Below are 8508 nucleotides of genomic sequence, written 5' to 3'. Positions count from 1 at the left end.
CCTACTATGCTATAACAATATAACTACACTTCAATCCTGCATGTATAATAACACAAACACTATTATTTAATTGTCTATCACTAATACGGTTCATTCCAACTCTACACAAAGACACCCTGCTGCCTTCTACGTTTCAAGCAATATTTCGGTTCTATTTCTGGTGTCATTTATAGAAGAATAACATTACTGACAAATTCTTAAGCTGTTTTAATAGGACAATTGTCATCCATTTAATTTTGTAGGATCCTCCACTTCAGCTAACATTTCAATCCAAGCTTTATACTTCTTCTCGCCTGAATAATGGTGCAGACCCGTTCTGTCCGCTAAAACGTTACTGTTGTTTCTACACTGTGTATAAGAGCTCTTCTCTGTTTTGATGACAGGCTACAAATCTGTTTCTGATTACTGTACAAACCGAAATGATGTCCATTTGGCGATGACGCTGAGCTTTACACGTAACCTAACTAGAGCCAGACATTTATTGTGTGAATAAATAAAAAAGCACTTGTTTGTTGCACCGAGGCAGACTATATTCATTCGCTGTTATTGTTCAGAAGATTAATATCTTTTTAACCATGAAATATAAGCGGAGTGCCTTTTAATCTGAACAGAGTATAAATGCCACGTAATATATGGACTGACCTGAATAGCACTGATCAGCATGATGTGAATCCCATTAGTGGGGTGTGTGCCTAATTACGCTCTGTCTCACAGACATGTACATAGCTCTATAATTTCAGCTCATGGGTCGTTGGTGTCTCAGTCCACTCTGGAAACTGTTTGCATCTGCTCATTTCCTGTCAACATCCCGTGGCTAATGGCTAAGAGACGTAATTAATTCACACACAGAATGTCAGGCCGCTTCTTCCTCTTACAGTACAAACTTACTCAGGGTGTGGATGGCTGATATGGGAACACAGTGTCTGGGGGAAATAATCTACAAATCAGAACAGCGCGTCAGTAGTTGGGACATTGCGGCTTATTTATGAATTTGAAAGCTGGAGACCGAGCCTTGGTTTATGTTTACCAGCTGATGTTTATCATTCGTCACACACAAGCTTGTACTCACTTCTGGCTTGTCCATATGGTGGAAGAAACTATTTTATGTGTCAAAGAACTGTCAAAGTGAGAGAGAGAGAGAGTGTGTGTGTGTCAGAGAGAGAGAGAATGAGAGAGAGAGGGGGGGGGGAGAGTGAGAGAGAGAGCGAGCGAGAGAGAGTGAGAGTGTGTGTGTGTGCGTCCGAGAGAGTGAGTGTGAGTGAGAGAGAGAGAGGGAGAGAGAGAGAGAGAGAGTGTGTGTGCGTCTGAGAGAGTGAGTGTGTGTGTGTGAGAGAGAGAGAGAGAGAGAGAGAGAGAGAGAGAGAGAGAGAGAGAGAGAGAGAGAGAGAGAGAGGTGGTCAGCTTGCTGTCCTCTAAGGAAATAGAAAAATGGAAATACCTCCTCGGTCCCTGCCAATGAATAGCAATATGTGAGAAACAGCATAGCTTCAACTTCCATTAGACAGATGCAGCCTAGACATTATCTCAGAGGAAAGGGTAAAAACAATAAGGGTACATGTCTGTAAAGACTTCCTTTCCCCCTACAGCCACATCATTTCATTATCGATGTTATATAAAGCCCACAAGGAGGTTAAAAAAAAAAAAATTAGCAAAAATTGTAATCGCTGCCAAATTTGACCGGACGTACGATCATCGGAAGCCACAACTATACACACCCACACACACGCATACACATACACAGACAGAAAGATAAAGCTACAGTTAAACATGTGGGTTAGTCACAAAGTCAAACTGTGTCATATCATTATGCAAGTCAAAAATGTAGATTTCTGTGAACATTACAGCTCTTGATTTCTACTGAATTCATCCAAGACCTCTCTTTTATAAACCTGACCATTTTAGCTGTGTTGTTGTTGTTGTTGTTATTCAGGCCTCAAACAGCACATTTGCATATTCCCTCCAAGACACTTGTCATTTCAGCACAACAAGCATCTGTTCGCCAATCAAGTGGATAGGGAACGAGGGGCAAACGAACAGGAATGGAGAAAAACAGTGTGCTTAGCCGGCGACAAAGCCTCCGTTTTGATGTACGACTGCATGGGCGAGGCTGTAATTAAACAATATTTCTGGATGCCCCTCAGCATATGTCGTACGTCAACACGTTTCATCACTGACAAAAAAATGCTCTGCCGCCACGAAACAAACGAGGGTTCTGCCCACAAATAAAGATTTATTAGACTTTTATAGATATTGCGTTATTTTATTTTCTCCACGTTGGCCTCTGTGCTGTGTTTCTGGCAGCTTTTGTATCTCGTTGCATTAATGTTGCCAGGAACTGCTCTTTTGGTCAGTTTGATCGATTTTGCTTGTTGTAAAGTTTGCTGACGTGTAGTAGGTTGTATGCATGTACACGTATTGGACACTTCCAGAGCTGTTAAAGGGACTGACAGTGAGAGAAGTGCCATAGACAGAGCTTCCGTCAACTCTGTAAACAAAAGGAGCACTACAAACACAAGAAACAAAGCAACACAGTCAATTTTAAGTAGAGTTTTGACCTGGTTTTTGAGCCTGTTCATACATCTGATCCCTGAGACAAAAGGAAAAAAGGAACCGGTGAAAGTACCACACGTGCACATCCACCATTCAGAGATTGGCCTGAAAGACTGGTGATGGCTTAAAGACAACAAGGTGAAAGGATCGGAGTCATTACAAAGCCGTGAATTGGTATTCATATTCTGTATTCTTTTTTTTGCTGGTATTTCAAATGTGTGTGTGTGTGTGTGTGTGTGTGTGTGTGTGTAAAGCAGATCTGCAGGTTTCAGAGGAGGCATGTGGGTCACACGAGATAAGCGACACAACATTTGTCCTCCTATTCAAATGGCTGCTTCTTCACTCTAGACCACTCCCTTGAGTTCCCTCTCGTCTGTGTGTGTGTGAGTGTGTTAGCATGCAGGCCAGCATGCGTGCCTCCCTGAGAATTATGAGTAACGTCTAAAGGACATCAGAGACTGTAATCACCTAGACAGCAATCTCTGACTGATTTGGGCATGTTATAACAAGCCAGTCAGGTATCATCACTGCCTCTGCCTTTCTTCCCAATCCGTCGTCTCTGTCCAATGCTAACATATATTGGGTTTTAATCCAATTTCAACAGAGTCGCAAGGTATATAATCTTAACCACCGGAGATGCAGCACAGAAGAACTGGGCTAATGAAGTCATTATCTGGAGAGAAACATTCTTGGACTTGATCAGCTGCAGTCTAATCAACTCCAACTTCATTTGGGAATAGTTAGCCTGACTGCCAATGGTTCCTCGACAGATCTCTAAATCAGGTCGTCGTGCAGCTACCCTGGGAATCGTGGGTAATGTAGTTTTGCAAACAACTCACAGCTGCTCTGTTAGAAACAAGCTGGTTCGAGTTGGCCAAATACAGTCTGATTAGGAGAATCCCTGTTACTGTGCCATCTCTGAATGACCGAGACACACACACACGCAGCCAGACACCCACATGTAAAGCCGCTAGTTGTTTACCATACAAGCCCTCATAATCAGGCTGGGAATTCCACCTGAACTCTTGCCAAGTGTGTTCGTACACGAATTTAGCATGTGCTTGTTAAGATTGCGATAAGCGGCGTGCTTCACTTTCATGCTTCGACGCCACGTCATTACACACTTCACGCACACTGCAGCAGTAGAATATCAGCTTCCCAATAGCTGCTCTTCACACCTCGGGGAAAGTTATAGAATTACTCTCTCGGTCTGTCCCTGCAGTTCTGTTCAAGTTTCCCAGGCATGGAATCTAAACAGGAAGCATTTCAATAGTTCATACTATACACTAATACACATACTAAAGAACAATGTTTTATTTGAATGTATATCATATCATATGATACATAACAGAATCCCATGTGATAATAGTCATTCCCGATAAAGAATTCCGCCTTCCTGTTAGCAAAACTAAACTCTGATGTGTATTTCACTTTATAATGGAACATGCTGCATGTTTACACGTTGAATTTTATAAATTCATTAACAATCTGCTTAGTATGTGCTCCATATGTTAGCTAAATAAAATAGCAGACTGTTGTTTTATCGTTTTTAAATGCTGCTAAACAGCTTTTTTGTTGGCAAAGATTCTGAATTAAATTATATGAAATTAAAACCTTTCCAGAAAGGAAAGAAGTCCCTGGGTAAGTTGTTTCTTCCTTTCGTTGTTATGGTATTAACGTAACCACAGATGCTTATACACACACTAGAGTTGATGAAGATATAAATAGAATCTACTTATATGAAAACAGAAGGAAAAAAGTAGTCTTTTTTTTTTTTTTTTTTTAGTAAAGTCTGCTTTGAGTGATATTCGAACACTTTTCTTCCAAGCCATTGAATACTCGCACTGCCACATCAGTGTTAAAGAATTTTATAATAAGATATTCCTATTATGCATTAAGATACTAAACCCTCAAATGGGGCTATCGGGTTATCGTACCAATAACTAATATAAAGAGCGTTGAAAACTTTATTAAGTCTGGGGAAGTATGAAAAGTCAGTGCTTTGGTGCAAGTGTGGAGAGATCTGAGGCTCCAACAGAAGCTGTAGCTGAAGGGGCAGACGGGTTCCTGCCTGCTAATTAAACCTCATTACCCTCTTGCTCGCTAAGCCTGTAAAATATATTTAATCAGACAACTGTGCTAGAGAAGCAACACCGACAAGAGTGCAAGGACAAGCTGTTGGACTACGTTTGTCCTCAGGAATATTGATTTGTATGGTATGTGTGAGTGTGAGGAGTGATTTCTTAACCTGTGACTCATAACGCATGGCTGAAGTGTTTATATAGCAGCAGCAATACTTTAAAAGGTTGAGGATTGTGGGTTAAAAAACAGTAATGAAATCCAAGCTTTAATGCTTAGAAAAATATCCGACAAATATCCAGTATTTTTCTATCCAAAACATGTACACTCATGTCTCGTTCTCGTCATCACTGAGTCATCTAGCCTACTGTTACCGTGTTCCTCCCATTGCCACAGCTGGGCAATATGCATCTGAAATGCCCGCTCTTAGCCATATGTTCTGCTCCAAGTACCACCATGCATGACGGAACGAAGAGCTTGGAGGTGTCCTGCAACAGCGAGCTATCCGTGTGCTTTACTGCCTTGCGGCTATTGCGGGTACAACCCTTTATATGTAATGTAATCGCATTTTAACTGCATTTCCATAAGCAATACGCCATTCTGTTAGTACTCTACCTCCACTCAAGTGTCTTTCTTAGTGCTGTCGATGTCTCATAGGAAATAAATTCCCCTTATGTCCATAGTACTGTTTCTACCATCTTTTAGGGATTATTTTCCTTCCATCAGTATTCTATAGCATAAATCTGTGGGAAGTGGAGCAGAAATAACAAGGAAACCTGTGGCTCGTTTTGAAAAGTTGCAGGTAACAAAATGGAGACATCAGACTTAATGGAATTTGTCTCCAAAGTAAACAGCCGAACTGAAACACAAACAGCCACTTGACAACCCAGCATGACTGACTCACAAAAAAATGCAGTGTTTAGTGCTCTTTCTGAATGCACTAAACAAACTGTCCTATTTTGTTTTCGTTTCTATTATTTCGTTGTGACCGAAATCTCGTAAGGCTAAATGATGGCTTAATGTAACGCAATAGGAAAATCGGTTTGAACTCGCTGGAAGACTGATCATCGCCTGGTTAAACCGTAATGAGCTGTGTCACACAGGAAGGTCTGCGATGTTATTACACCATCCAGTGAATCCCATCATCATATCGTTTGTGCCTTGTCACAAACTGCCACCGTAGGCTTATGCATGTTCGATTAACCAACCCTCCCATGCAAGAAATGAGCTTTTGCTGCTCAGTATTAAAGTGTTTAGTGACAGAAGTCACATGAAACTTAACACAGAACTTAACGCAAACATGTACAATCTCTCTGCAAAATCACGTTTACAACTAAAGCACTTTGTAAGGGCAATTGTTTGCACCAGGGTCAAGGATCTTATTCGTCCATCCACATACCGAGTCAAGTTTTTATTATGTCTTCGGCAACTCCGCCTCCTGACTAGAACCCATGTATCGACTACACCACTCGAGAAGCAGGTGGCAGCAAAAGGAAAGGTGGATATAAGTGGAGCAGATTTGGAACATACTCAACATCGGCTAGACGCCCAGTGTATTTTGCTAGGCAATCTTGATATTTCTGGTCAATTTCCTTTCAATTACAGGGTTATACTCAGTATGTAGTGGGTATGCTTAACAGCTGGCACCTTAAAGTTAGCAAGGTGACATAAGAGTAATAAAAATTCACAAAAATTGATTTTTCTTTTTCACTTTTGTGGAACCGCAACAGCTGTAAGTAAAAATTATGATATAATATTGAAGCTGGGGCTCATTTCCAACTAGGCCAGAGTGTAGATTCATACTATTGCCAGTTTTTGTCACCCTCGCTAGATATCATGTCAACCTATCTGACTCTAAATCTAATATTTGCCAAATTAGCTTTCTTTCCATCCAGAAATACTCTACTTTTAAGGTTGAATAGAATTGACTTGGACTAAATTAAGCTCTAAGACTGTAAGCCACTCTGTGCTGTTCCAAAGGCAGTCATGATTAAGTGGAGTATTACTGCTGCACAGTGGGACTCTTCTGCAAACCGCTCTCTGGACATGTTGGATAAAATGAAGAACTTGAGTCACAAAGCTGTATGCCATCTTTGAGATTGTTCACACACACAGACAGACATACACTTGCGCTGTGTGCACTTCTATATCTGATCCAGACTACTCGAACTTCTGAAAATTTTGAGCTGAATCCCTTACATTCATATATTTAGCTAAACAGTCTACATTAATTCCCTCAGCACATCCCTGAAGTTCTGAAAAGACTTTGCTGGTATGCAGCCAAACCTAGTTCCTGAATATAGGCGGTCTTGTTTGCGGAGAAAGGCACATAAAGAAGTCTTTTGCTTTCGCTAAACAACAGCTTGATAGGAAAGCCTATTAGCAGGCAGTCTTTGAACTACCAGACCCCTACTGATAAACACTGGGCCATCTGCAGAGAGCTGAACTCTAGGTCTTTCTATTATAAGAGAGGGATGAGGCCAGATTTAAAACCTTATTATATAAAGTTAATTAACCTTAGTCATGAATGCACTCTGGACCATGCTCGCATGTGCATTTTTTGCATACAAATAATGCAGTTTCATGCATCGCCGATCTTGGACTTGGAACAGTAAATGAATATTATGTAGCTGCTTTACACCAAAGTACAAAACAAATTATATTTTGTTTGGTTTTTACCCTATGGACCATGAAAATTGACCGTTCAAGTGACAATTATTTCGTACAGCTGTCTTCATGCAGTAATACAATTCCAAGTGCAGAATTCAAAGACACTTCACAAATGTATTCAATATAATACCTCAAGATAATTCACTGACAAAGTCATTTGTCTCTATATTTCTACAGTTCATGGCTGTAACTGAATCTAGTCTGTGGCTTTGTGCACAATAGGCAAGTCTGCTTAAGAGCCTTCTGACGTGTGACAGACAGCGAGAGGCTTCTGAACTTTAACATAACCATTGAAAAAGCAAACTTGGCCAAAAAACTGACCATCTATTGGCTGCCTTGTAATGGATTTCACCTCCTTGTGAAATGTTTACCTCCCTTTGTTAAACATTTCTGCTTTGTAACCATCGGCTATGAAATCTGATTTTGTCCTTCAGCTTGCAAATGGGTTTTTTGTGGTGGTCTGCTGGATATTTTCCCCTGTGTAACTGGACAGGAGCCATGGATATATTGAGGGAGGTGTATTACTCTGTGACCGCAAACTGTTGACTCAAATTACGTTCAATGTGTTAAAGTGCAGGTACTCTACTGCCACCAAGCGGATGCAGTGTGCTACTAAACTGAGACAAGAAATTGGATAGGTTTTTACCTTTTCCCTTTTGACCTGACCAGTGGCACACAGGTCTCTCACTAAATTAAGGCGTTAAAGCCACACGGCCATACACACTTAATATCATTACAAAATGATAATGTTTATATAATTTATAGGATATTTCCCAATTCTCTAGCTTTCAAAAAGGTTGTTTGTAGACTGTTTGACAACCACGTTAGACAACATGATGAAGATTCTCTGATCATGGGTTTCTCTCCATTAGTATGTTTCATTTCTTTCCCATTTAGCTTTCCCATGCTTTATGCCGTCGTCCTGTTTGTGGCTTTGGAATGAGTGTCATGGCAGTGCTCACAATGAGATGTGAAGAAAAAGTTTGTGAAAATGCCACTACTGAGAACATCCTATTATGCGTTCTATGACCAGAGAATTCTTTTAAAGAAAACATGCACTGAAATGTACTGCACAGTTAAAAAATCAGCTTCATTTAGATCGTTAGTAATTTTCCTTGAATAGACTGCAATTATTATATGAATCCCAAACTGGTTAACACAGATTTAGGTTGCTCTTGCTTGGCAACACTGGCACATGAGAAAAAGCTG

General features: G+C 40.5%; 1 protein-coding gene across 1 annotated transcript in view; it reads left to right on the top strand.

Moving 5' to 3' along the window:
- Nucleotides 1-8508, top strand: part of LOC113663401 (transmembrane protein 211) — a 102184-nt gene that overhangs the window by 90596 nt on the left and 3080 nt on the right. The gene's annotated exons all lie outside the window — the stretch shown is intronic.

Source organism: Tachysurus fulvidraco, chromosome 26 (assembly GCF_022655615.1).
Source record: "Tachysurus fulvidraco isolate hzauxx_2018 chromosome 26, HZAU_PFXX_2.0, whole genome shotgun sequence".
Classification (NCBI taxonomy): Eukaryota; Metazoa; Chordata; class Actinopteri; order Siluriformes; family Bagridae; genus Tachysurus; species Tachysurus fulvidraco.
This window is presented reverse-complemented; position numbering and strand designations above follow the sequence as displayed.